Source organism: Equus caballus, chromosome 24 (genome assembly GCF_041296265.1).
Source record: "Equus caballus isolate H_3958 breed thoroughbred chromosome 24, TB-T2T, whole genome shotgun sequence".
Lineage (NCBI taxonomy): Eukaryota > Metazoa > Chordata > Mammalia > Perissodactyla > Equidae > Equus > Equus caballus.
Window position 1 is genome coordinate 27355323 of NC_091707.1, and position 26485 is coordinate 27381807.

A 26485-nucleotide genomic window follows, 5' to 3' on the forward strand; every position below is an offset into this window, starting at 1 on the left:
CATCCTTCAGAGACCTTAGGCCAACTGGTCACGAAGACCCGTGCGTCTCCTCAAGGCTGCGTGCTGTGGATGTCGCAGCTAAAGGAAGCATTCTGGAACTGGCGTCTTTCACAGCCCGGTGTAGAAGTTATTGCCTGCAGTTTTTATGGGCTTTCTCTTTCAGAAATCTTCTTTTGTTCCTGCCACAAGGCAAAAACAGGAAAGAGATCTGTGTGAAAGAATGCTTTCCCTTTTCCTTTTGTGGTGATTGTGTATCTTAAGAGAAGGCCTCAAAGGTTCCCGGAGCTGTCTGTCTTTTCATGTAAATGGAGCCCCTAAGCCTATTTAGAAGTGTGTGAAAAGCCTGTGGGAGTTGGGGTGAAAGATACAGAGGAGGAGCATCAGCGTCCCATTTAATTTATTCAAGTTCAGCTCTTCGCTCTCTTTCTTGTATATAATTAAAAATACTGCAGAATCGTATTTTGCACTTGTAATTTTAATTATATGCTATGCATATTACTGTATACACATATTACTGTGCAGTGTTGTAACTACAAAACCATATATTTTTTACTGGGAGGTTGAAGGGATTTTCCAGGGTAATTTTGACTATGTAAATTTTGCCTTACACGCCAACTTTATAATGCAGTCCTTGTGTGAAACGGGACCGCCTGTATTAGATATTTTTAAATCCTTGCTTATCCCAAAGCAAAGGAGTGGGCATAACCAGGACTCATACTCCCCCCCGCGCCCCCAAACCAGTAACAGGTATAGGATTGGTATTGGGCTTTGTGAGTAGAAAAACGATGAGGCAGAAGGACCTAGTGAGATTCAAACAGAAAAGAGCAACAAGGGAACCTGAGGCAGGAGACAGTGGGCCAGGGATTCAGGGCAGGAGAAGGGGCTGACAGATAGATCCTGGAGGAGACCATTTCCGCTAGTGAGTGCAGGGCTCGCAGCCATCCTAGCTGTGGGGAGTAACCGGCTGGGTGGATATTACCCCTTCTCCCTAGAATCTCTTCATCTTGGGTGTTGCTGTCTTGTGCATTGCTCCATGTGAATGTTGCTGCGTGTGTGTGCACTTGTGATGTTATGGATAGAGTAGGAGGAAAAAGTGGCAATGCAGGAAAGAAGAGACAGGGAGGCGTAAGGATTTACGGTCCAAGGTTTTAGTAGCAAGTTCTGCCTTTGATTCTGTGGCTGGGGCAGCATTCAGTGGGGGGGCCTGAGATGCTGGGGTGGAGCGGAGTGACCATCACACTTGTGGGAACGTTGCAGCCTCCATCCCAAGCTGCCCTGGAGCACCACTCCCTACCCCCTTCCCATCCCACCCCCAGCCCCCAAGGCAGAGTCTGTTTAATCAGATGCAGAAAACTTTCAGATTTGATAGTGAAGAAGGATAAACAACATATCCCAGTACACCACTTAAGCTTTTTACTAAGTGCAGTTGAAATTTATATTCATGGCCCCCTGCTGTGGGATTTTCACTTGCCCCCCCCCCCCACCCTTGCCCAGCTTCTTTAGGAGGGTGGTAGAATTCTGAGTCCTGTCCCCCTGAGTTGGCATGCTCCCCAGGACTCGTAGTTAGCTGTTAGTTCTTGAGCAGGTCACTGAGCCTGTTTGCTCATCTGCATGGAGGAGATGGTACCTACCTCACTGGCGCCTGGCCAGGGTCGAAGGTATCAGGATATTTTTGCAGTTTGCCTATGAAACAAACTCTCTTACCAGTAGAGTTTGAACACAAATTCTAATACAGAATACAACATTTTAGTCAAGACTCTTTGTAGCAAGTGGTAAAAACCCAAATCTAACCAGTTTATGCAAAAAGCAGACTTTCTTGTTTCATAGAAGCCAGGGAAAACCTAAGAAGTGAAAAGGGAGCAAGGATGCAAATAGCCACATAGAAGGGTTGGGGCAGGATGAGGGCTCGCAGAGCAGACAGTCCTCATGATGTTAATGACATATTTGCAACCAAAATTTAAATAAGGTTTTTGAACTTCAGTCTTATTTTATAATAACATCTATTATGAATACTTAATTCTAATTTTACATTTTAGATTTATTTAATTAATATTGGTTACATATACAGTAAAGATTACTATATTTCACAATGTTGGTTTTTTTTTCCTGCCACTACTTCTTATTTAAACACACAGAACTACGTTTTACTGTAAGCAAAAAAGACTATGTCAGGCTTTCAATTCGGAAACTTGAGTCAAATCTGCAAAGTCTCCTGGAGGAGGAAGGCTGTAAGGCCTACATTCTTTTGTAATGGGCCTAGCCCTTCCCCCTCATCTGACATTTTCTTGTGGAAAACATCTGGTTTAAATGAGCACTAATGGCAGCCTTGGCCATCAGAAACCAGAATGCGAAAATCGTAAATAGCGTGTAGTAGGTAAAAGGGATACCAAAAAGCAGTGTGCGAAGAGAAGTCAGCAGCAAATTTATTTTATATGTAAATTTCACCTTTTGGGTACTGGTCTTCTAACTGACTTATGCTTCCCTTCTGGGAACAGCCAAGGCCCACGTAAAACTCAAGAGTGAGTGATTATCCCACTTTGCCAAACTCTTGAGATGGCTCTGCAAACATACCCTCTGATCCGTGACCTTCCTTGCCACTTCATCTGAATTCACCTAAAACAGTGGATAGAGCTCTGGGGACCAGGACATGTTGCTTAGAATAGCAGGGAGGATTGTGTTTATCCAGGACTATGGCTCCTAAATTAGTAGGACTATTTTGATTAGCTATCTTCTCCTGGTAATCAGGAGTAGGCTTGTCATATCGGTCAACATGCCTAGCCCATTTGGGACCGCCCTAAAGGAAACCTGAATGCCTAAAAAGTTCCTAGTCTTCTAGGAATTCTGTGATTAGGGATGATTTACAGGCAAGGATGGAACCACCAGACTTCTGACATTTTATCAGAGGTTTATAGGCTTAGTGATAGAATTTACCAGAGTGGAAGAGAAGAGAAAGTTTTCTTAGTAGGCAGTATTTTGGATTGCCAGAGGTTTGTGAGAAGATTTTGCATGAGCCAGTTAGAGATACTATGGAGTACCAGGGACCATACCAACTTGTGGGGAATGCCAGCGGTGCAGGGGGCATCTCACAGGGTATTTACCTTTTTAGAGACTAGGAAGAGAGGAAAGGGAGAGTGGATCCAAGTTGGTTATTGGAACTTTTGTGGAGCCTTGAGACAGTTATCAAGGGCAGGAATTAGTTCAGTCAGAGAAGAAGTTAGTAGAATCTAGTTTGGAGGGATTTCAGAATACTGAATAAGATGTGAGACGCTTTCAAGATCCAAGGAAAGTGGATGGCAGAAAGTGAGAGGGATTAGCATTATGTTTTAACCTCCTTTACCACTTCTCTTCTGCCTTGTCTGGATATTACTTATCTCAGATTAAAGGTACATGTGGGGAGACTGCGTAGTATAGTGGGAAAAGCATAGCATATGGTGTCTGAAGACCTTTATCTCTCTGAACTGTACTTCTACAATAGCATATAATACCAGAGGGTTTGGTGTGAAGTATGTGGGATAATCTAGGTCAAGTGGATTACTGGCCAAGTGACTGGATGTCTTGGAATGAGTGGGATAGTCTAGGTTTCAGCTTCATCTCCTGTATCCAGTTCACTTTACTGATGGGGCTTCCTATTACCCGGATGTCTGGAGTGAATAGACCCTTGTGAACTGGAGACCTATAACTTTTATTAGTGGTTAAAATAGAATTCTTAAACTGGATTTGGAGGTAGGATTATAATGACAAAGTTACTGTGTCCTTGGGACAGTGATTTGGCCTCAGTAAAGTTTGATCTTTTAAGATTTATCACTCATTTATGGCTAAGAGTATCAAAAATAATTGTTAGGTTCCATAGTGAGTTTTCAGCTATCACTTCCTTGGGATCTGTTATGTATCAGGTGCTGTGCCAATGACACAAAGATGTGGTCCTTGTTTTTAAGATGCTCCTGGACCAGTGAGACAGACTGGTGTGAAAATAATTAACTATATGATTTAAGATAGTAAATGCAATTATATTGGTATGAATCAAGTAGCACAGAGAGAGAAAACAATCTGCTCTAGAAGATCAGGGAAGAACTCATAGAGGAGGGAGTGGATGGCTGGTGTTTTGGGGGATGAATATGATTGTGCTTAGCAAAATATGAATTATAAATGTAGTGATGTTAGAAATGCACAGTTATTAAGATGTAGTGCCACCAAATTGGATAAAGTGTATGTACTGGGTTTATAAGTGGTAGATCGGATGATCCCATCGTGTTTGTTCTTTATTTCTTTCCCCTACTGATGAGGAAGTCCTTGTCTAGCAAAGTGATCAATGTTTTGGAACACTATTATTGTTTTGTTTCCATTGTTATTGGAAATTGGCCTTAGCTACTTCCTTCTCTGGAAGGAGGATGACTTTTTGATGTAAGTGAAGTTATCAGAGGCAAGGTGGTGTACATGAGTAGAGGACAGGCTATAAGACAAAATTCTTACTCCACCACTTAAGAGCTGAGTGTCCTTTGACAAATTGCATATATTCCCAGTGACCTTGATCTCTCTATGAAATAGGATTAATAAGAGTACCAACCTTACAAGGTTGTTGCCTCGAGCGCATTAACAAATGTGAAAGCACTTTGTAAAGCGCTGCGAAAATATGTAAATGTTATTATTTTGTAGATAACATCAGCAAACCATTTCTTTATGTAGTTCTATGTATTATGTAAAGCTACAGAGATATAGGACCTATCTTCTAGGAAAACAGAATCAAAATTCTGAATCGGCTCCTAGGTAGGTAGGAGACCAGAGCCTTGAGTTCTCACGAGGTGCTCTTAGCCTGAAAAGCCAACTTGTGAGTGTGCCTCAGTCCGTTGCCTCCAGTGGCCTGGCATGTTCTTCAGCTGGGCAAGAAGGCAGTTAGAAAAGGGGAAGAATATTGTGCTCACAGGAAAAACATGACTTTTTTTGCTCTTTGGAAATGTTTGCTCTTTTGGTTTTGAGCTCTGAATGTGAACGATCCAGCTGATTCAGATCCCCAGAGTACCCCTAATAATAGAAACACTGTGACAACCACAAATATTAAAAACATACCTCAGTTTAGGCAACCAATGTAAGGTAAATACACACAGCATTATATGAAAAAAAATTCCCTTATGCAAACGTAGAAACATAATTTAACGTCGTTGCATTTAACATCAAAGAAATGACGACAAAGAGAACATGTTTACCGCTAGAAGAGTCAAATGAAATAATTAGTCTTCTGGACAAAGGCAGTAGAAAAAGAATAATAAAGTTCAATAACATCTCTTGTCTATGGAAAGGAAAATTGGGAGGTTAATATAAAATTTTTTCAATTTTAATTTATGTACAATAAAGTTTGATGAGTTTTGGCAAATATGTACACCTAGTAACCACATTTCCGTTACCCCAAGAAGTTCCCTCCTGTTCCCTTGCAGTCACTCCCCTCTGCTCCCCTGGCCTCAGGCAAACACTGATTTGCTTTTTGATGCTACAGTTTTGCTAAAGTTTAATTCTTATTTTGCTAGTTAACAGAAATGATGATAGTTAGACATCATCAAAATTTAGGCTACCGCCTTTAGAAAGTACAATTCCAGTAACTTCTCTGAGCCTCAGTTTTAGCACATTAATGACGATAATAACAACTTTTCTATACACCTCAGAAGGTTGTTATAAAAAAATCTAAAGAGATCTAAAGGGGAGAATTAGGTGTTTAGGATTTGATGGATTATTTAGCAAATATTAATGTTAATCAAAAGGATGGCACTTCTAGATATGAGCCATTTTACAGAGAAATTTCCATACCAGAGCTCCTACAGCACCTCTCCAGACCCCTGAAGGAGACTCCTCCCCGTGTTGTAGAGGAAGTTGTCTTAGAAATGGTTGGCTCACAGGCCCAGAATTCTGTCTTCTGTCTCTCAAGATGACAATAGGGGATTATAATGTATTCGGCTGATACATCTGAGTTAACATCAGATTAATCATGTGTATCACTTTGGGCATGAACATAATATAAAAATGTTCACAGTGCTTTATTATAATAAATTAAACAATTTATTTCATGCTGAACCTCCCACTGCCCTGATTCTAAAGCGTGTCAGTTTTATGGTTCCCGTTTTACATAGATAAAACTGAACTTTTCGGATGTCAAGTAATGTGCCAGAAGCTTCCATGTAGTATATCAACTACTGTTATAAATTGCTGTTGTTTTAAACAAGTGACCTGAATGCCATTTTCATTGGAAGTTGTTTGAATGGAGAGTAGAGACTAATTCATAAAATAAATCCTCTGATGAGTTCTCACCTTTCTCCTTGGGCAGCAAAAAGAGAATTGTATTCCCTGCTAGCCAGAGAAACCAGGCCAATTTTATCCTCCCTCTCTGGGAGATATCACTTTAGGCACTCTGTAGACACCCCTGACATATTCAGGTCTTGCTTATTTTTCTTGGATGAGCTGTTAGAATGCCTATGTATGTGCATGTGCACACACTCACACAGATGCACACTCCATGCTGCCATTTGCCTCTGTGTATGCATTTATATCTTGTGTAGATTGTGCATTTTCAAAAAAGACAAATCTTCACCAGCTGGTCACTCTCACTTCCTCCCGTGTACATTTTGTAGCTTCCCCAGAGGGAAGTGAAACTGATGGTGGGTTGGAAGAGATTGAATTTGCTGAAGTGGATTCAGCCAAGTGGCTGTTTATGGATGACCTTTATCTTCTTGGGGGTAATAGCAAGAGGAGTTGTAGATTCCTGGCAGAATGTCTGATCACATCCCATTACAATTAGAATCATAAACTGTGGGCTTTGTGAGTTCGTTCATATGAGACAGTGAAGAACCAGGAATCCAAAGACCTGGGTTTGCCCTCTACCTCTGAATTTATCTACATATATGTAAAGATAGCTTAGTGTACCACTGTGAATATTCTCTCCTATCTTCCCTAGGAGACTTCCAAATCCTCAGACGCACACTGCATCTGTAATTTACACAGTATTCACTTTTTCGTCTTTTTCTGTCCCTACACTGCATTTGGTAGAGATGTAATAAGTACTTGCTGACCGATAGAGTGGTACCACATCCTGCCTTGGATGAACTGGAATTCTGTTGGAAAGTGTTTCCAACTAGAAATATTTTGCCTCAGTGCTGTCACTACTGTTGGATTCAGCTGGAGCAGTGTGATCAGATACCTTCTCCTCTCAGGTCTCACCCTCTGGTCATCCTGAGAAGACAGGGCTATGAAAACACTCCCCTGGTTCCAGTCTAGATATCTAATGGGTCTTTCTCCTACTGCACTATTTTTGAGACCTTGTGATTTGGTCCGTACACATCTCCCAACTCTTAGCAGCCTGAACAAAAGCCTTATTGGGTCTAGTCTTGCCTTGTCTTTTTGTCTTCCCTTCTTCCTTCCTTCCTTCCTCCCTCTCTCCTCCCTCCCTCCCTCCCTTCCTTCCTTTCTTTCTCTGTCTTTCCCTCTCTGTTCTGTCTGTCACTCTCTCTGTCTCTCTCTCTTCCTCCCTCCTTCCCTCTCTTTCACCTTTCCTCTCTTTCTCTCTCTCCCTCCCTCCCTCTCTCACTTTCTTTCTCTCTCCCTTTCTTTCTTCCTCCCTCCCTTCCTCCTTTTCTTTCCCCAAGAGGAATTGAAGGCTCATGAATATTTTAAGTGGGTTTCACAGAACATAAAATCTGTACCTTCACAATGGGGATTAAATGTTGGAGTTTTAATTCCTCAGAATTAGCACATTTAAAAATATAAACCAGATCCTATCAATCTCCTGCTTTAAACCCACCAGTGGCCTGCCACCACCCTTAAAACCAAACCCAAAGCCTTTATGCCAGCCTCCAAAATGCTGCCTGGCTCTCACTAACCTCCAGCCGTGCTGGTCTTCTTGGGTTTTTAGAGCACTGCAAGTTTGTTTCTGCCTCGTGAACTGAATACTCATCTCTTCTTCCTGGGACTCTCTTCCTTGAACTCTGTGGCACCCCAGAGTTGTCACTCAGATCTCAGCCCAAGTGTCTTCTCTCAGACAGGCCTTCCCTGACCCTCCTATCAATAGCCCCATGCACAGTATTTTCTTTCCTTATGTCACTCATCGTATCTGAAATTGTCTGGCTCACCTCCTCGTTTCCTGGTATATTGTTGGACCCTGACTAATGTGTGTACTCACCCCACAAGCAGACAGAGGCCTGACTAGTCCTGTTTTCTATTATTGCTCCAGAACTTAGACCAAGATCCTCTCTCTTGGCTGGTCCTTCTCTCTCTCTCTTTCTCTCTTAATTATTTTGCAGAACTCGTATGAGGAAAAGCAGTGTGATCTAATGCCAGAGCGCAGGCCTTGGATCAGGGCTCTGGGTTTACCTGCCTTCTTGATCTGAAGCCTCTGGTCATCCACAGCTGCTGGTTGGAAACAGCTGTTATAGAGCCACTCTCTTTCTCTATTAGTCAACAAGTAAATCAAAACTAGAAATAAATTTCAAATAATCTGTAATACTTTACTAACCTTAACTCTGGTAATAACTTTTCAACCTTAACTTCCACTACTAAACTGCTTCTTCAGTCCCCTTCCTTTGTGAGGTGCCCTCCGATCTATCCCAATCCAGGAGAGGCCCTATAGGATATATATTGCTGTATCCTCAGATGTGGCCAAAGAAATGTGCTTGGAAACTAGAAGGGGAAGATGGTTCAACCAGCGACCATTCATAGAGGAGGCCAAGTACCAAAATTCAGGGCCTAGCTTTAGCGCTTCCTTATTAGAAAGTCTGGAATGGAAGATGGGTTCTCAAGATTTCCCTAGTAGAGGAATTCTTTTTTTATTTGGATTAAGAGATTATCTCTGTAATTTCCCACAGTCGTAGGCTGAACTCTCAGATGCCCCTTGCAGTGTAATGAGCTCTTCCAGCAGGATGGCCGAGGCCTTGTGTACTCATGGAGAGTGTAATGTAGCTTGCCTTGTTGGTTTTTCTGGAGATATCACGTTTGGGTCACAGGGGTTCAGCCAGTCTTTGGCTGCTGTGCAGAGCAGTTTTATGGGAATGGTTGTGAAATGCTAACATCTGTAGACTGAGCTTGATGAAGACATCACCCAGATTGCCTGGGGAAGGCTGCTTACTTTGGGAACTAATTTTCTTTTAGAAGGAGATTGATTTTTATTTTTAAAATCAGCTGTTACTTTTTTTGGGGAGGGGAGCTGATTTTTTTTCTTTTCTTTTCTAAAGATTGGCACCTGAGCTAACAACTTGCCAATCTGTCTCTCTTTTTTTATCTTTTTCTCCCGCAATCCCCCCCAGTACATAGTTCTATACTTTTAGTTGTGGGTCCTTCTAGTTGTGGCATGTGGGACGCCACCTCAACATGGCCTGATGAGTGGTGCCATGTCCGCACCCAGGATCCGAACTGGTGAAACCCTGGGCCGCCGAAGCAGAGCGTGCGAACTTAACCACTCGGCCATGGGGCCGGCCCCTAATTCTTCATAGGTAAAATATTTAGCACTTTTTTCCCCCTTGCCTAGGTACCACCACTAGGCTTAACATTTCCATCTGTAATGGTGGATTAGCTGTGTGCATATTTTCTTGTCACCTTGCAGTATACATGTTTGGCAAGTTAGGGGGCAAAGCCAAGGCCCTTGGTTTTTTAACTTGTCTGCTTCCTTGGTATTTCCACATGAGGTAAGATGTTAAAGGGTTAGAGGGTTTCTCTTTAAAGATTTCTGGTGAGGAGATGTAAAACTGACTGAGATCCCCATGCCTCCTGGCCTCGGCTCCTTTGAGTCTATGTTCATATTCCTCCTTTTCCATGAAGCCTCTCTTGCCCACTCTGTTTAAAATGGCAACCTGTTTGCATACCTTATACTAAATCCCCCTACTCTACTTTGTTTCCCATAGAAATGATCACTTTTTGACGGACTGTATCACTTACTGCTGACTGTGTTCATTGGCTGCCTCCTGCTGCTGGAATATAGACTCCATGGGGCAAGGATTGCTAGCTGTTTTATTCCCGTTGTATCCTCAGTGCCTAAAAGAGTGCCTGGTGCATAGCTAAGCCCTTGAGAAATATTTCCTGAAAGGTGAGCTGACATCCCAGTAAAAGGAGAGAGATTGTAGTGTAGTGATGGAGAGCCTGGGCTTTGGTGTCAAATGATCCTGGATCTGAATCCCAGCTTTGCCACTTACCAGCTGAGTGTCTTCAGAAAGTGGTGTAACCTCTCTGAACTCCAGTTTTCTCTTCTGTAAAATAAGGATTATAACACTAACCTTTAAGGTGTGTCGTAAAGATCAAAAGAGGTGAAGAGGCAAGATAGCATGGCGGTTTAGACGCAAGCCTTTGTGTTCTGGTAGATCTGGGGTCGGGCTTTAGCTTCAGGTTCTGGCTCTCCAATTAACTTGCTCCATTTTTGTAAACTCTCTAAGCTCATTTTATTCATCTGTAAAGTGGATATAATACTCTGGCCTGCCTCATAGGACAGTGGTCAGGATTAAAGGAGGTAATCCCTGTGAAGTGCTTAGCAGACTGACCAGCTCAGAGTAAGGGAGCCCGTAACTTGAGCTGTTTTGAGGATGGTGATGATAGTGTCTGTAAAGTTAGCTCCTCAATGCTCACACGTAGTAACTGCTCAATAAGTGGTAGGTTTGAGAAAAAAACAATATTGTTTAAACTCTGGGAACCTCCTAAATTGATGTCACAGTTTCCTTTGCATCCTCCCTTCTCCAGGGGAGTAAAGCAAAGTGCCTGTTATCTTTGTGAGATATTTATTTTAACTTGAAAATGGAAGAGCAGACACTTTTTGTGTGCCATGCTCCTTTCTTTGTCCTGTGATCAGACAGTTCTGCTGTGATTTCAGGGGTTGGTTTTGAATTTTCGGATTGAGCTGCCATGGGGGCTCTCTGCTCCACCGAGTGATCGTTGAGAGGACTTTGTATAACTTGGGTGTTTAGTCAGCTCCTTCAGAGGTAATGGAATTGGCTCCAGTAGCTATGGTTTTGGGAGACTGTGATGGCTCAAGGGTTCTGTCTGCTTCCACTTCCTTCTATGAGAGATGCCCCTTCCTAGCTCTGCTCCTCAGTTGCTGTGTGAGCCTCAGCGAGACACTTCACCTCAACCAGACCCTGTAACTGTACAGCCCAGGTGTGAATCCAGGCTTCGTCTTGCTGTGTGACTCTGGCCAAATTATTCAACCTCTCTGTACCTTATTCTCCATCTTTGTAAACAAATAAGTAAATAAACAGAAATAAAAAATAGAATGGCCCTACACCACAGGGTTTTATCAGGATTGAATGAGCTATTACATGTAAAGGGCACTTATAAAAAAATTGAAATACTCCACTACTATAATCTTTTAAGTTTGTGAACACTTTCTATATTTTGAAAGTTCTGGAACTTCAGCTTCTGCCCCTCGTGTGCTGAGGGACACTGGTGGGACTATAGTGTCCTGAAAACACTTGGTGAAGAATGTCTTTGCTTTGAAAGAGCCTCAGGTGTCCACTGTGTCTTCCTGGAAGTGGTCAAACGCAGTTTATTATTTAGTGTAATGTAGGGAAATGATAGCGATTACCTGGGTTGAAGTGAAAGGGCCCAAGGGAGTGTGGGGAGGACCCTGAGATTAGGGCCGCTCCTGGGAGGAGGCCACTAGCCAAGCCAGGAAGCCTCACAAGGTGTGTTTTACCTGGTCATCTGGCCTGGGCCTGTTTTGACCCTGAGCTTGTCACACTCAGGTGGACCTCGCCCTGTTCTTGGTCTTAAAGCTTACAAGCCAGACTGAGCCATCAAAGCAGAATGCCAAATTATTCATTCAGAATGAAAAACAAAGAGATTTTGTGCATTGGATAGGCATGCCTGTCTAAGTAGCACATGTCCCCCTCCAGGCAAGTTAAAAGAGAGATCAAATTATTGGAAAGCTACCTGGAAAGTATGGAATTGATGATAAGGGAGTTAAGTGATTCAAATGTTTATGGTCTCAGGCCCTGTTAGCCTGCTGCGTCTGTCTCCACAGCTCAGACCTACCTGTCAGGTGATCCATGTGCTCATCTGAGTCACACCGGGCTCCATGGCAGCCCTAGTCGGGTTTGGAATCAGCACTGCCATCATTTGCCTCTCTGACTATCCTTTATATTAATTTTTTGGCAGACAAACTTCCTCTTCACATCCTTGTGATGTGTTTTTTATTTAAATTTTATTTTTCATCAAAGTACATGTACATTGTTTTACATATCTAATAATCATAGAATACTTAAACTGAAAAAACAGCATTTCCCTGCCCCAAGTCTGCTTCTCCCCTTCGATTCTTACTCTCTGGCAGCAGCCACTTTCGAATCACTGAGCTGGTGGTTCTGCTAGTTATCTAAATGATGTGCTTGAATTGTTGTTTCTTAATTTTTCTATTGAAGGTGACGTCTATGGACGATGACCACTGAGCACTCAGACCACTCTTCCTTTCAGTTTCACTCTTCCCTTTCTTTCCAGTATGGTAATATTGTAATATTTAGTTAAAACCATATTTATCATTTACATTATTATGCCATTGTAAGTATTCATGGCAAGCTACTAAATATACCAAGGTTATGTTTTCTTTCTTTCTTTCTGGAACATATTTCTCCACCCATCTTTCATCTTTAAATTGATAAGGGCATTTGAAACCATAAGTGCCATGCCTTCATCACACCTAGCAAAATTAACAATTCATTATCGTCATCTAATGCCCAACCCATATTCAAATTTCCCTGATTGTCTCAAAGATGTCCTTTTACAATTGGCTAGTTTGAATAAGGTCTACAAATTGTATTTGGTTATTATATCCGTAATTTTCTTTTTATTCTATACCAATTCCTCCCCTCCTTTATTTATGACATTGATTTGTTGGCGAAATTGGATGTAGAATGCCACACATTCTAGGTTTGGCTGATGGCTTCCTCGTGGTGTCATTTAACTTGGTCTTCTATATCCCATAAACTAGTGGTTATTAGATTTTTTTAAGCAAAAATATTCTATAGGTGGTGCTATGTACTTCCTATTTTATCATGTCATAAGGCAGTCATGTCTGGTTGTACCACGTTTAATGGTGATTAAATTGGTCAGTGGGTTCAGATTATGGTAGCCTGGTCATTTCATGGCCAAGTTCCCTATCAGCTTTTCACCTAATGGTTCACTTAATGATCATCCATTGATGATCATTACCTAGATCTATTACTTTTAGGGGCACATATTCTGTCCTTTCATTGTGTGATTCTATTCTGAGCCAGTAAGTGTTGATTACTTACTTTAACCCCACAGCGCCATCTTATTTTCCTTATTTCCAAGTCTGGGTTGGGGTCAGGGGACTTCTCTGTGACCCCACATATGACCAAATAACTGACTGAATTTACATGAAAGTAATATGCTTATATGTTGTATTGATTAACATTTTTATTTGAACCTCTGGTTGAGCTTAGAAAACATAAACAGAATAGTGGAAAGCTTTCTTGTCAGTTATGTTGAAAAGTAACTGGCAGAAAAAAATAGATTTTTTTTTCAGAAGTGGAACAAATCAGAGGAATCTGTTTTGGCTTATAATGCCTCCTTTCTCCGGGGTAGGAAAACTCTGAAGTCTAATGGGGTCTCTTCTGCCTATGAGGGAACTGGAAGAAGCTACTAGGATGGGCACTGATGACACACAATCATTTGAGGACTTTTTGGTTGTTGTTTTTGTTTTAGTTTTCACTCTCTTGGTTTGCTAAGAAGTCTTTCATAAAGATTTTTCCTAAACCCTGTTGCATATGAATTAGGGCTTTTCCTTTCCTCTGTAATGGGGCCTGGTACACTTTGATGTGTTTTAGCAGAATTTAACTTCTAAATACAGTTCGAAACTTAGCTCTATAGTTTGAAACACACACACACAAACCCTTGACTCTCTCAACTGACAAATTTCCTTTCACTGCAAGAACCTGTCCTGTAGGAACCAACTTCAGTGGAAGGATGGAACTATGGAGACACCTTGCATCTCCTTCCTGAAAGGTTAGGATATGCAGACATGAGAAGCTGCATGAAGAGGGGAAGTCCTTTCTAGTATCTCTCAACTGGGAGGCCCATTTCCATGCTTCTCAAAGACCTCCTTTTAGAGACAGATGAATTCCTGGTATAAATGCCTGATCTGTTATCATAGAAAAATATAGATCAGTTACCTTTTTAGCAACTTCTAGTATTCCAGAGTTTAAATTCCTCTTCTGAAATACTCTGCAGATCCAAATTCTTATAATATTGGAGCCTCTTCTGACATTTGAAATGACCTTCCACGTAACTTTCGATGACCAAATTGTGCCTTTCTTCCAAGGCCCAAATCAAATGACACTTTCCCGGAACCCCCCAGTGAGAATCATCTCTTCCCATCTTCTAGACTCCTGTGGCTCTCTCTTTTCATCCTTCTTATGACAAGGATAATATGCTCCCTTTCATTGTAGTTTATTCACATACTCGTATTACTTCTCCTTTTTAACAGAAAAATATCGGTCTTATTTTTGTTTTGACCATAGTTAGTATTTAATAAATATTTTATTAACATTTTAAATTTTAATAATTAAATCAATTGCTTGAGTAATTTTATTTTGTCAGATATTTAGCTTATATTTCAACTATGCTTCAGATATATATAGGGGAATCTGTCAGTCAGATGTAGAGCCAGATTTTCTTCTTCAGAAGAGGGAGGAAAAGAATGTGTAAGAGGCATTAACATGGAATTTTAGTCAGAAGACTAGATGCGAGACCCACCTCTACCACTTCAGAGTCACTGCTTCAGAGCAATTGGTATGTCACTAGGGGCCCTCCCGGTAACACAAAGATCTGTAGCAAAAGTCACCTAAGACTTATTTAAGATGTAGTTCATTAAAAAGAAGGAAGGGGATAAAGGACTATATAGATTTATGAGTCATGGTGGATGGTCCAGGGATGGGGTCTTGAGCTCTCAAAGCCCTTTAAGGTAGTGCTGGCCGGGGAAAGGAGGTCTGAGAGGGGTTCCACTCCAACTATGATGGGAAGGATGAGTGTACAAAGCCCATGGGGTGCTCAGGACAGAGAGAAGATAGTAGGGGTTGGGGACGGAAGCCCTAAATATATGCTTTACTCTTTAACCTCCTTCCAGTCTTGCCCTGAACCTACCTAGTCCCACATATGGCTTTCTCTTACTTCTTGCTTCCACTATCCTCTCTTGGGAACTCTTTGGCTGAATTAAAGAATAGGACCACTTCTAATAAACCATAACTAGCACTTACAATGAGCTTCACATTAGTAACGGAAGACCACCCTCAGAGAGAGCGAGGTTCTAACACCATTGATAGTCACCTCTGTAGAGAAAAGAAGTGAAGCCAAGATCCCATTGCATTGGGCATCACAACTTCACAAGCAGCTTGTCCTTGTTACAGAAAGACAGTGAGACCCAGCTTTCTCATGGGGGTTATTCCCTTACCATCAGTCTGCCTCTTTGTGAGAGGGCACTCCCCTTCAGGATCAAGGAGTATAAAGAAGATGGGATCTGGGGTCAGTAGACCGGGGTTTGGGTCCAATTATATGCTGTAAACTTTAGGCTACTCACTTTTCCTCTCTGATGTGGAAAGAGATGTAATACTTACCTTACCACTAGATGATAAGGAGGTTCAGATGAGATTTTATATTCATGTATGTGTGTGTAATATATGTTTATATATATAACACCTTCGTTATTCTAAAGTGATATAAAGAATTCTTCCCCATTACCAAGTTATTTCAAAGGCCACATCTTGCCACAGGTGACAATCAGAGCCATGTTGTGGTCTACTAGCTCTTCTGCTTACTAGTGTGCATGATTCCCTATACCTCTTGGCACCTTGCTTTCCTCTCCTGTGAAATGGACAAGAATACTAGTTGTCTAGAGAAGGAACTTACCTGGAGTAGAAAATGTGCAAGGTAGACATAGGATTGGTGAGTTACCCTGATGCTTTTTCCAGCACTACCTATTTCATTTCTTCTAGCAGGATTTAGATTGCCACAAGTTTTCCTGGTGCCATCCTTGAACGTGAAGTATCTGGTTGAAAAAAGTGATTTTGGAGTCGCACAGACGTGGTTGCTTGCTGCAAGCTAGGCAAGTTACTGAATATGTTTATCCTTAAAGTGGAAAAATAATGTCACGTGCTTCACAGGACTGCACTGAGGATTAAAGGAGCGTATGTAAATAAGGCATTGAGCACAGTTTTGGCACCCAGTGGGTGTACTCAGCAAGTGTTAGTTTTCTTCCCCAGACCATATATTGCTCTTCAGTTTTTACCCTCATTAAATAGCATTTATTAAAAAAATTCCAAATAAGGCATGGTACTAGGTGCTTTCACTTTAAATAATAGGGCGCTAAGGGAAGGCCAGCTTGGGGTGAGGAGCCCAGGGAGCCAGTTACGTTTGTTTGTTTGTTTTATAATAAACAATAGTGGTTTCCCACCTCCTTGCCCTGGTCCCGAGCCTGCTGAGTCACTGATCCAGTCCCTTGGCCCTGTGATCTCTGGCTGTGTGTGTAGAATACAGCAAAACCCACAAGAAACCAGCACTAATAAATGGCAGATCGTTTTGAGGGATTTTTGTTTGCATTCCTGTGCTTCCTCTCCTGGCGAGATAGGAAACCTGTAATAAGACTTTTCCTAAATGATGCTGCATGTGAAATGTGGATTTTTTTTTTCTGTTCTCCTAACAAATGACCATTTCATGAGGTTTCTTTTCATTTTTTTTCTTCTTCTTTTCTGCTTCTCAGTACATTCAACAAAGAGCTTATTCCTCTGCTGGTTACTGATTGATGGCTCTACTCTGTGTGCCCTTTAATTTTGCAATAAACCAACAAGGAGTTGAGACCACAAACTTAAAGAGAATTGACTTATTTATTTGACTGGATTCACTGGAGCGACAGGCAGATTTAGTCATTTCAGTGTGGTCCTGGGGAGGGCAGGAGGAGTCCCTGGGAAGGAACACTGTGTTGTAGATAAACAGACAGAAAACAGCTTGCTGTCCTCTCATTCCAGAGCAGCTGGGCATCGCTTTTCAGCAGTGATCCCGTTGCAGGCCTTGATGGTAGCAGGAAGTCTTCCACAAGACTTGCCCACAGCTCCAGGATTCTGAATTCAGTGAGACTTCAGATATGTGGAAATGGATAGCCACCACCCACAGGTCTTATCTCCCGTGTCCCTTGTTTCAAAGGGATTGCAGGAATAACCATAAGCCTGCCCAGGTCACCAGTCCTTCAGGCCTAGCCTCTTAGCTGGATGACTTCAAAGACCAAGAACAAACCTCTGCCCATACCACCTCCATCCCAGTTGTGTCTTCCCCATAAGACCAGAACCTCCATCAGAATGCGGAGGCACTAACACACTTTATGAATTGATCACCAAACATATTGAGTCAATTTTTTCTTACTTAACACCACCATTGTGTGGAGTAAGCAGCCTGAAAATAAATGCAACATCATTTACAGTAGGAAAACACATAAACTTGTTGAGCGGTTTACATGGATCCTGAGTAAACCAAAGATAGCCCTTGTAGGGTGATTGAAAGCATAGATGCTATTACCATTTATATTTAAGGATTCCTCCATGCCCAGTGCTGCTCTCTCTGAGTTGAAGTGAAGCTAGAAAGACAAATACCCAAATGGACTTTGTCCCAGCTGTGAAATCCTATTCCAGAACCCAGTTTTGTTTGTGGCTCTACCACGTTTAACCAGCTAACTGCTTGTTCTTATTCTGCTCTTATGTGGCAACCTTTCTTCTGAAACTCATCTCATCACATTTTAGCAGAAGTGAAAATATTAGCAGCGTGGTTAGTGGCCAAGACAGAAATAGAATCCAAGAGTCTGCATCCTTTCTTTTGCCATACCTGCTGGAGCGTGATTCCTCCCTGGCCTGCAGACTCAATATTTCCAGCTCTACCAAACAGCACTCTAACAGTCAGTTGGTTTCTTCTTGCTACTAAAAGTTTGTCTGATTCTTAAACATTTTGTACAGCTTTCTTTTAAATGTCATTTTGCATCGAACATTGTGGAACTTGGTCAGTCTGATATCAGCACATGCCTTGCTCTGAAGAAATTAATCAAAAAATATCCACAAGGCTCTGAGTTTTCATGTTGAGAACCTTTCATGTGGTAGAACCAATGTAGGCTAGAGGGCCAGACAGACCTGGTTTGAACTGACTCTTTCACGTGCTAGCTCTTCGGCCTCAGAAAATTGTTCATCTTCTGTGAACCTCAGTTTCCTCCTCTTCAAAACTGGCATACTAATGTTTACCTCACTCGGGTGTGAGGATGAAATGAGCTAATGTATGTAAAGCACTAGGTGCAAGGTCTGATACACAGGAAGTGCTCAAGAAACCTTAGTTTCCTCCTTTGTCCTCTCTCGCGTGTAGAAGGAGGACAGGGATACAGAAACACAAAATCTCAGAACATTTACACTGTAGGTAGAAAGATAAGAATAACACACATGACGTAATTAGAGAAATTCTCATACTAGATTACTTGGTACTGATTCTAAAGTGGGAGTATTAAGAACTGAGGGATCGGTTGCAGCTAGCATAGTTAGGAAGGATTTCATGGAAGAGGTGGGATATGAACTGGCCCCAGCAAGATGGAAATTTAAAGAAGAGTAGGGGAGACATTTCAGACTGGGGCTCTTGGGGTGGGGATGAGAGCCAGAGTGAGTCAACCACGAGAAATAGAGATAAACTGAGAATGTCACAAGCCTCAATTTTTCCACTGGAAAAACTGAAGTGGACAGAATAATAAGTAAAAAGCTAATATTTGCTAGGCACCTGCTAGATATTAAGCACTGTCTTAAGTGCTTTTTATGCCAACTCATTCATCCTCACGATAGGCATGATTGTCATCTCAATTATACAGATGGAGAAAGTCAGGCATAGAGAGATTATGTAATCAACTTGAAATGATACAGCTAGTAGGTGGTAGAGCTGAGATGGCAACCCAAGGAAGTCTGACTTCAGAGCCCACCCTCCTAACACGCAACAGCCGCCCCAGTTATCTTCCAGCATCCTTCATGGGGTAGTGAGGATCAGCTAAGACCATTCTGTGAACATACTCTGAAAAATATACAGCATCATACACGTGTAAAATGCGTCATTATTCTTGTTAATGACATGAACAAGATAGCCACCTGAAAATGAGGGAGGAAAAATTGCAAGATAGGCACTCATGGGCAATTATATTGGGCAAGTTTAATAGCACATGTGTCTCACCATCCCCTCTCGCAACTCTAGGCTTGACATAGCCTCACATTTCCTCTTGAGGCAGTCCTCCAGGTGGCCATTTCCAATCCATCAGAGTGGGTATTGGAGGCTAAAAAACTATTTGTCATCTGGCATTAGGGCTTACATCTTGAGTGTGATCTGTCCTTGGCCAGGATATCCATTTTATGGACCTATAGCATGTGATTGGGAGTTGGCTTATTGGTGACCGTGATGGAAGATCTCTACTCCAAGGTCATTGCCGTGGAAGGAAGCCCGCCCCTACTTACCATGTAAATATTTAGCCATTTTAATGTATTTGTTCTGGGCCTGTTCTTCTTGTATCTCTCCTACGTTGACTCTGTTTAACTGTAGGTTATTATTGTTTGTCTATATTGATGTCATTTATTTAAGTATGGACACAGACAGCATTGCTTCAGCTCCCGACCCCTCCCTGCCTTTTTTAAAATAACACCCTACACAATATCCCTTCCTTGAGGACATCAAATAAATAGTTTTTGTTCAGAAGCATATCTGATGAGGCTGCTGCCTTGGAAATTTGTTCCTAGGCACAACTTTTGACCTCCTTTTGAATAGACAGTGAGTGACCTTTGCTCCCATTTTATGCCACAGATTTACTCCTGAGATAGAATTGGATGCACTCATCCAGTTACTGAGTTTGGAGAGCCCTTGGTCAGGGTGTCATTTGCCTTAATGGCATAGAGATACAAGGAGTCAGACCAGTGTTGGCTCCTCTCCCTTTGGAGGTTTCCAAGAGGCTGGATGAGACCAGAGGCCCCTCTGAGCTTCAGCTCGTCCCCACTGTAACCCACCATAAGAGTGGCTGGGCCTGAAGAAGACAAAGTTGGTGGTTATCAGGCTGGACTCCCCCAAGAGCCATATTTTTTAGACCCCTGGGGAATGAGTGACTCAACAGAACTGTTTTCTTCATCTCAAATGAGTCTAAGGAGGGGAAACCAGTTAATAGCAGCCGTCTGTGATGGACTGATCACAAAGCTGTGTCTTTCTAATCCTCCTTGCAAATCAAAGGGAGGGGAATCCCCACAGCCCAGGCATACACGTGAATAGAAAGCACCATCAAGTAACAAAAACACCTTAAAAGGTCAGCAGAAACTCAGGGGGCTGCTGGAAATTCACTTCCCCTGCCTTTCTGTGAGGCTTGGTGGGCAGCAAGGGAGTGGGCGAAGACAACCAAACAAACCTCACAAAAAAGCAGCTCAGCCACAGGAAGTGTACAGTGCAGAGAAGGCTGGGAAGGAGGTTTCTTCCATGTCTGTGAACCTGAGAGTCTTCTGACAGTTGGCCCTATTCTTTTCCAAGCCTGGGCTGGCCAGAGACTTTTTGGGTCCCGTGCTAACTGCAGAATAGCACACAGTTGGCAAATGTACCACTTGAGGCCACTGTGAGTGCACTGTTGTAGTTCACCAATAGTGCATGTTATTTCCTGCACTGGGCCCCAGATCACTGACAGGATGCCGCCGAGGTTGGGCTGAAGGTGGAAACAACACACCAGCCTGCTGTTTGTGGCTTCATTACAACTGTCGCCCCATCTGAGACCCGGAATCAACACGTGTTAACCTCAGCCTCATCGGGGCCAGTGGAACAGCATGCTGACAGTGGAACCGGAGCTCTTCACGCCTACATCTACGACACAAGAGCTGGCTGCCCAGGGTTTCCACCGCATCCCCTTGCGTGTGCACCACGAGAGAAGTAGGCCGAGGAGAAAGCCATCCTACGGTGCTGCATGATTTTCTTGTACATTTATTTTGGCCAAGTGGCAGGCGCAGTTCTACCTCAGTACATTTCCTGAGAACTCAGTGGTCAAGGCAATGGCTAAAATGAGTTGGAAGCAGTATTATTATCAGTCGTTTTGCAATTGAGTGTGTGTGTGTGTGTGCACCCAGTTGAGGAGGTTCTTTTCTCTTCCTCCATCTGCATTGTCTCATACTGACCAGTGTCTTCTGTAGGGACTCTCCTCCAAGGCCAAGGGTTTCTCTAGCTTTGCCTGTGAATTTCACAGTGAAATCTACAAGAGAGATTTTTTCCCTTCACGTTGATAGTAAAAGTTGTGAATTTTATCAAGATTGAAAGTATTCTCACCGTAAACACAAAATTATTCAAAGTTGTCTCCTTCATTCTTTTCTCCCTCCTCTCTTCCTCAGCCTCTGCCGATTGGTTCTGTGTAGGATGGATTTCTTAAGGTTGAAGATGATGAGAATCAAGGGTAATGGTGACATTTTAAGTTCAATACTAACACTAATGCAAATTGAAATATATAATGTGTTTCATAGCCACCTGCCACATTTACGTTCATAATATGTTCATTTTCTTCGGATCTTTTGTGGACTCAACACTTAGGTACAGAGAGGTTAGGAGCATTTCCCAGAATTGCACAGCAGGTTAGTGACAGAGCCAGAAATAAAAGGCAGGCTGCCTGACTCCCACAACAGTGTTTTCTTCAAGCCAAATTAAAGTTTGATCCTTTTACCACAAATATTTCGAAAGGAAAATCCCCCATAGCCTTTCAGATTTTCCCAGAAAACAATTGTCACGCAAATCTGCAAGATGGAAATAGCACGCTGGAATACTAAAACTTTGTCAGTTCTTTATTCTAAACTGACAGTTGATATTCTCTGGGCTGAAGCTAAAGAAAAATGATTTTTTTTCATAATGGAATGATTTCTGATTTTCCAGATCTGGGCAAAACTAAGCCAGTGAATAGCAAAACCAGATTTGTGACACTTAAACTCCAAAATATTTGGTCTGACATTCCTCACAACAAATATTGGATATCTCTTTTCAAGGCTGGAAGTGACGGGGGAGTGGGATGGGGAATTGTCAGGGGAGGGGTGAGTCTGCTCTAGGCCTGCCTTTGAGGGGACTTACCCTGTTCCTTCCTATACTGAACGCAGGACACTCCCGCCCAGCCTCCCTCGGCCTCTTGCCACCCCCCCCCCCACCCCCCCATTTCTCTCTCTCTCTCAGCTCCTATACAGCAGATGGGTTGGGGGCAGACACCGTCATGGTTGGGATGCAAGAGGAGAGTGTGGTGAAAACCACTCCAGGGCCTTTCTCTCAAGCCTTGGTGATGAAAGGACTCAATGAACCTTAACAATTTCTCACAGGAAAATTCCGGCCTCCGTCTCCTTAAAAGCAAGGCATTCAGCAACCCTTAACAGAGGCAGGATTAAAACTCAGATTTTATCCAAGTTAGCTGACTTTTCCGAGGCCTCTGCTTGGATAGAGAAGCTCAATTGCTGTCATATCTTGCAGTTAGGATCATTTTAGATACCAAAAGTAACGTTGGTTAAAAGTATACCTTAAGCAGATAGATCAATTTTAATACAAAAAGAGAAAAAATTAACTATGCCTTCAGAGCCGATGAAAAGCAGAGCCCTGTGATTTTGAGAGTGCTAGATTCAGCAGCAGGCAGGCGGTTTGTGAGTAGAGCCAGCCGCCACAGTCTCTCTCTGTCCCTCAGATGGTGTCCTGCTCTGGCTGGCCGGGTTATCCAGCCGGCTGCCTGTCTGTTTGGGAGCTGTAAGAATCAGGATCATCGTTGCCCCAAGCCCTGCAGGCCCAGTTAAAGTAATTTTGAAACTTCTCTGATTCTCTATGTCAGATTGTAGCAGGTTTCTGGCAGGGGGTGGGTGAGAGGAGGAAGTGGCTGTTTTTATGGGCATAGGTATGCCCCCGAGATGCCTGAGGTTGCCTCACGATTCCTCTTGCCCAGCCTACCCCTTCAACTCTGTTGCACAAAGACACGAGTTCTATGAAGACCTTTAGTTTCCATACCCCCTGTGGGCTTTGGAAATGACAAGCCACATGCATCTGGGGCCACTGAAAACCACCAAAAAGTCTGGCAGAATTCGGCTAGGGTTGCCTCAAATGCTTGACACTTTTTGAAGAAGCTGAAGCTACTTGCCTACTTGGCTTATGGTTATTTATTAGCATTAGAGTCTAAAAGGACACTTGTCACAAGATTGGGCTTGTTACACTGTAGCATTTTGATAATCTTTTAATGTATTTCTGGACATTAGATTCCTGTGATCATTACTTCTATAGATCAGATTCTCTAGACCAGGACGTCAAGGCCTAGAGAAGCCACCCGTCCAGGGATCTGGGCTGAGTTTCTCTCTCTCCTCTCCTCTGCCTGGCACTGCCTTAGGAAGGAACGTGGGCTAGGAGGCCTGAACACCCTTTTCTTATCTGAGCTATTGATCTCAGGCAGGTGATTCTAGTTCACTCTGTAGAAGGTAGAGATTCCCACAAAACTTGCCTCTCACCTGCCCCTACAGAAAGCTGAATAAGGGCATCTGCTATATTCTTAAGTCCTTAAAAAAACAACCTGAACTGTGAATGTTGTTATTGTTTTCCTGACCATGAATATCTCTTCTGCTGACCAAACAGGGCCAGATATACTATTCCAACCTATTCCTGGCTGACCACAAACTCCCTCTTCTCTGTCACCTTCCAAGAGTCAAATAAAAGGAGATTTTTCCATCAAAGGCTGTGCCTTTAGGCCTGACACTCTGATTTCTCCAGGGCTGTCCCATTTTCTCTTCTGGCCACCATTTTCCAGTAGTCACAGTGGACTTGAATATACTAAGTGGCTACTGATGGAGACCCCAGCAAAGATACTTCTATAATGCTTCAATATAAGGTGGATCAGACTAGACACACACGGTGACCCCTTAGGGCAGAATGTATTCTGGACCAGGAGCAGGAGGCGTGAGTGGGATGTGGCTACAGCCTAAATATAGTCTAATTATAGCCTAGCTGAAGGAAGATGGGTCAACTGAAGGCAGGTGGTCCACACTGAACGCAGAGACTAGTGGAGAGTCAGGCTCAGTTGGTCAGTGGACTCCAGCTCACCAGTCCTCTGAGCCTTGGGGCTGATGGTTCTTCTGACCATCTGCTCCTACCCTCCTACCCTCTTGTCTCCAGGTAATTTCTCTCTTAAGCTACCTTTTTGATACTTAGTGGAAATGAGCTATATATTTTTGTTGTGTGCTGGTTGGTTTTTCATCCTCAGGACCCTCTGCCTTCTACCAAGATGGCATTCATTCCCACCCATCGGCCTTACTAGTTCATCTGGTCTTTGCCTGGTTCCTGTCTTTCTGTCTCTTTTTCTCTAGCTTATAAGTCCTGCTGTCTGTGAAAGCAGGACCTATTGGATTATTTATGAATCATACCCTGAAGTTTCTTCTTCTTTAGAGAGCCTCATTGTTCCCTTAAGCTGAGCATAGGTGCTGAACAGAAGGGTTGAGTAGGAGGCATTTAGAGAAGTTAGATAGTGCAAGGGAAAACTTAGAACCCAGGGGCATGATCTTTGAAGAGAGAAAAATCCCCCCTTCATTTTGCCTTGGATGAGGAAGACTGAAAATAAGACTCAAGTCTATGTGATGTGGTATGAGGGGCCACTTCCTATTCAAGTGTACCTGCAGCATCCTACACCCAAGAGGGTGGTGTAAGGAAGCCCTGGGAGTAAGTGGTCTTCTCATATATATAAGGTTGAGTGGAGACAATAGTTCCTTTATACAACCTATAGGGTGTCCTGTTCCCCCCAGTGGCTGGATGGTGTTCTCCTGCCTGAAGAGTAAACTTGAAGTTGGATTGCGTCTCCTCCTGGCTTCAGATGTAATTATGACCATCAAAAAAATATGTATCTTCCTCTTAGTCTGAGTCCCTCTCTAGCTTTGGGATCTATAATTGATTGTAGTGGTGGTATGTTGTATATTTTAAATGTCATACTTTTAGAGAGATGGCAAAAGTAGCAGAAGTGCTTTCAATTAAATTTTTACTGCTTTTTTGAACATACCAATAGCAAATATTTGTTTTTTGTCAGCAGTGGGTTATATACTGTACAAAAGGGAATCAGGCGTGGGTTTTCTATCTAAACAAGCAAGGTACAAATCAGCAAAGGAGAACTAAAGACACAGATGGGAGCTAACATTTAAGGTTTACCATTGGCCGGGCACTATGCTAAGGATTTTGCATGCATTATCCAATTTAATCCTCAAAACCCTGTGAGTTAAGTATTATCATTCGCAGAGAGAGAGATTATGAAACTTGCCTGATGTCACAGAGCTAGTAAGTGGTAGAACATAGGATCTGAACTCAGATCTGTCTGATTCCAAAGCCCTCACCCTCATCACTGTGCAAACTGCTCTTGCACAAATTAATACCACGCATCAGAAACCCCAGTCTTTCTAATGGAGCAAAGCAGCAGGAAAGCCCCTCTGAAGGGTCAGTCAGAACTCATTTTCAGAAGCCAGATAGCATTAAGGCCCTGTTTATAATGTGTAATAGTATTTTATGTTATTCTGAGAGTGTAGTTTTCAAGCCCCCACATTGCCCCAGAGACAACGCATCTATAGCCTTCTGCTCCAGTCGTGCTGGTTTGTAATCGGTGCTATTTGGAAATGTTTCCATTCTATCGTTTTGCTGAACAGGGATTTGGAAAACCACAACAATTCCGAAAGATCATGTGATTAGCAGCCCCATTGGTTGCTGTGTATCCCTTCCGTGATTTGGCTTTCAGACTCGTAAGAACGAGGCAGAGGGTTGTTAACAAAACCACGCAGGAGACTGTTCTCTTGCCATTGGAGAGTGAAAATGTTTTTTTCTCCATCTCCTCTTCCATTGAAAGTGGAAATGGTCTGGGTATCTTTTGAGGTACATCTGTAGTTTGGCTTTAGGCTCTGCAGGGTATCATTTTGTTGGTTCTGTACAATAAAACCATCATCTCAGCGCAAGTTTCCATTATAGGACCAGTGAAATAGTAATAAAATTGAGAAAAAGTGGTCTGAACATTTTAGTAAATGCCTTTTCTTTAACTTACAAGTTTCTAGAGAAGACACACAGTGCTTTACTCTCATTTTCCCCCCTGCGCAGGGTGAGGTGCTTTGCATGGTAGGTATTCAGTAATGTCTTTTTCTCATTACTGTTACTATATCATTAGAATTGTGTTCATTCTCACCAAGTCGTCTTTTAGAAGAGTCTGAAGCATGTGGCATATGCTAAGGTATTGACCTATATAGCATCATTTTGAAGGAAATAATAATAACGATGGCTTCCATTTATTGAATATTTACTATGGGCCAGACACTAGGTTAAGTACCTTACATTGATTATCTCATTTAATTCTCATAACAATTCTATAAGATAGGTGTCATTTTACCTATGAACAAATGAAACTCAAAGGTTTAAGTAACTTTCTCAAGGTTCACAGTGTCAGGGTCGGAATTTGAACCCAGTTTTACTGAACTCC

The 26485-nt window shown here is 42.5% G+C and overlaps 1 protein-coding gene across 16 annotated transcripts in view; it reads left to right on the top strand.

Annotated features, from left to right (window-relative positions):
* Positions 1 to 26485, top strand: part of RAD51B (RAD51 paralog B) — a 672310-nt gene that overhangs the window by 371041 nt on the left and 274784 nt on the right. The window contains exon 10 of one of the 16 annotated variants that reach the window (XR_011432063.1): positions 15963 to 16069. The exons of the other annotated variants lie outside the window; for them this stretch is intronic. The gene's annotated coding sequence lies outside the window, so the exon portion shown is untranslated. The remainder of the gene's footprint in view (positions 1 to 15962; positions 16070 to 26485) is intronic. 16 annotated transcript variants of the gene reach the window in all.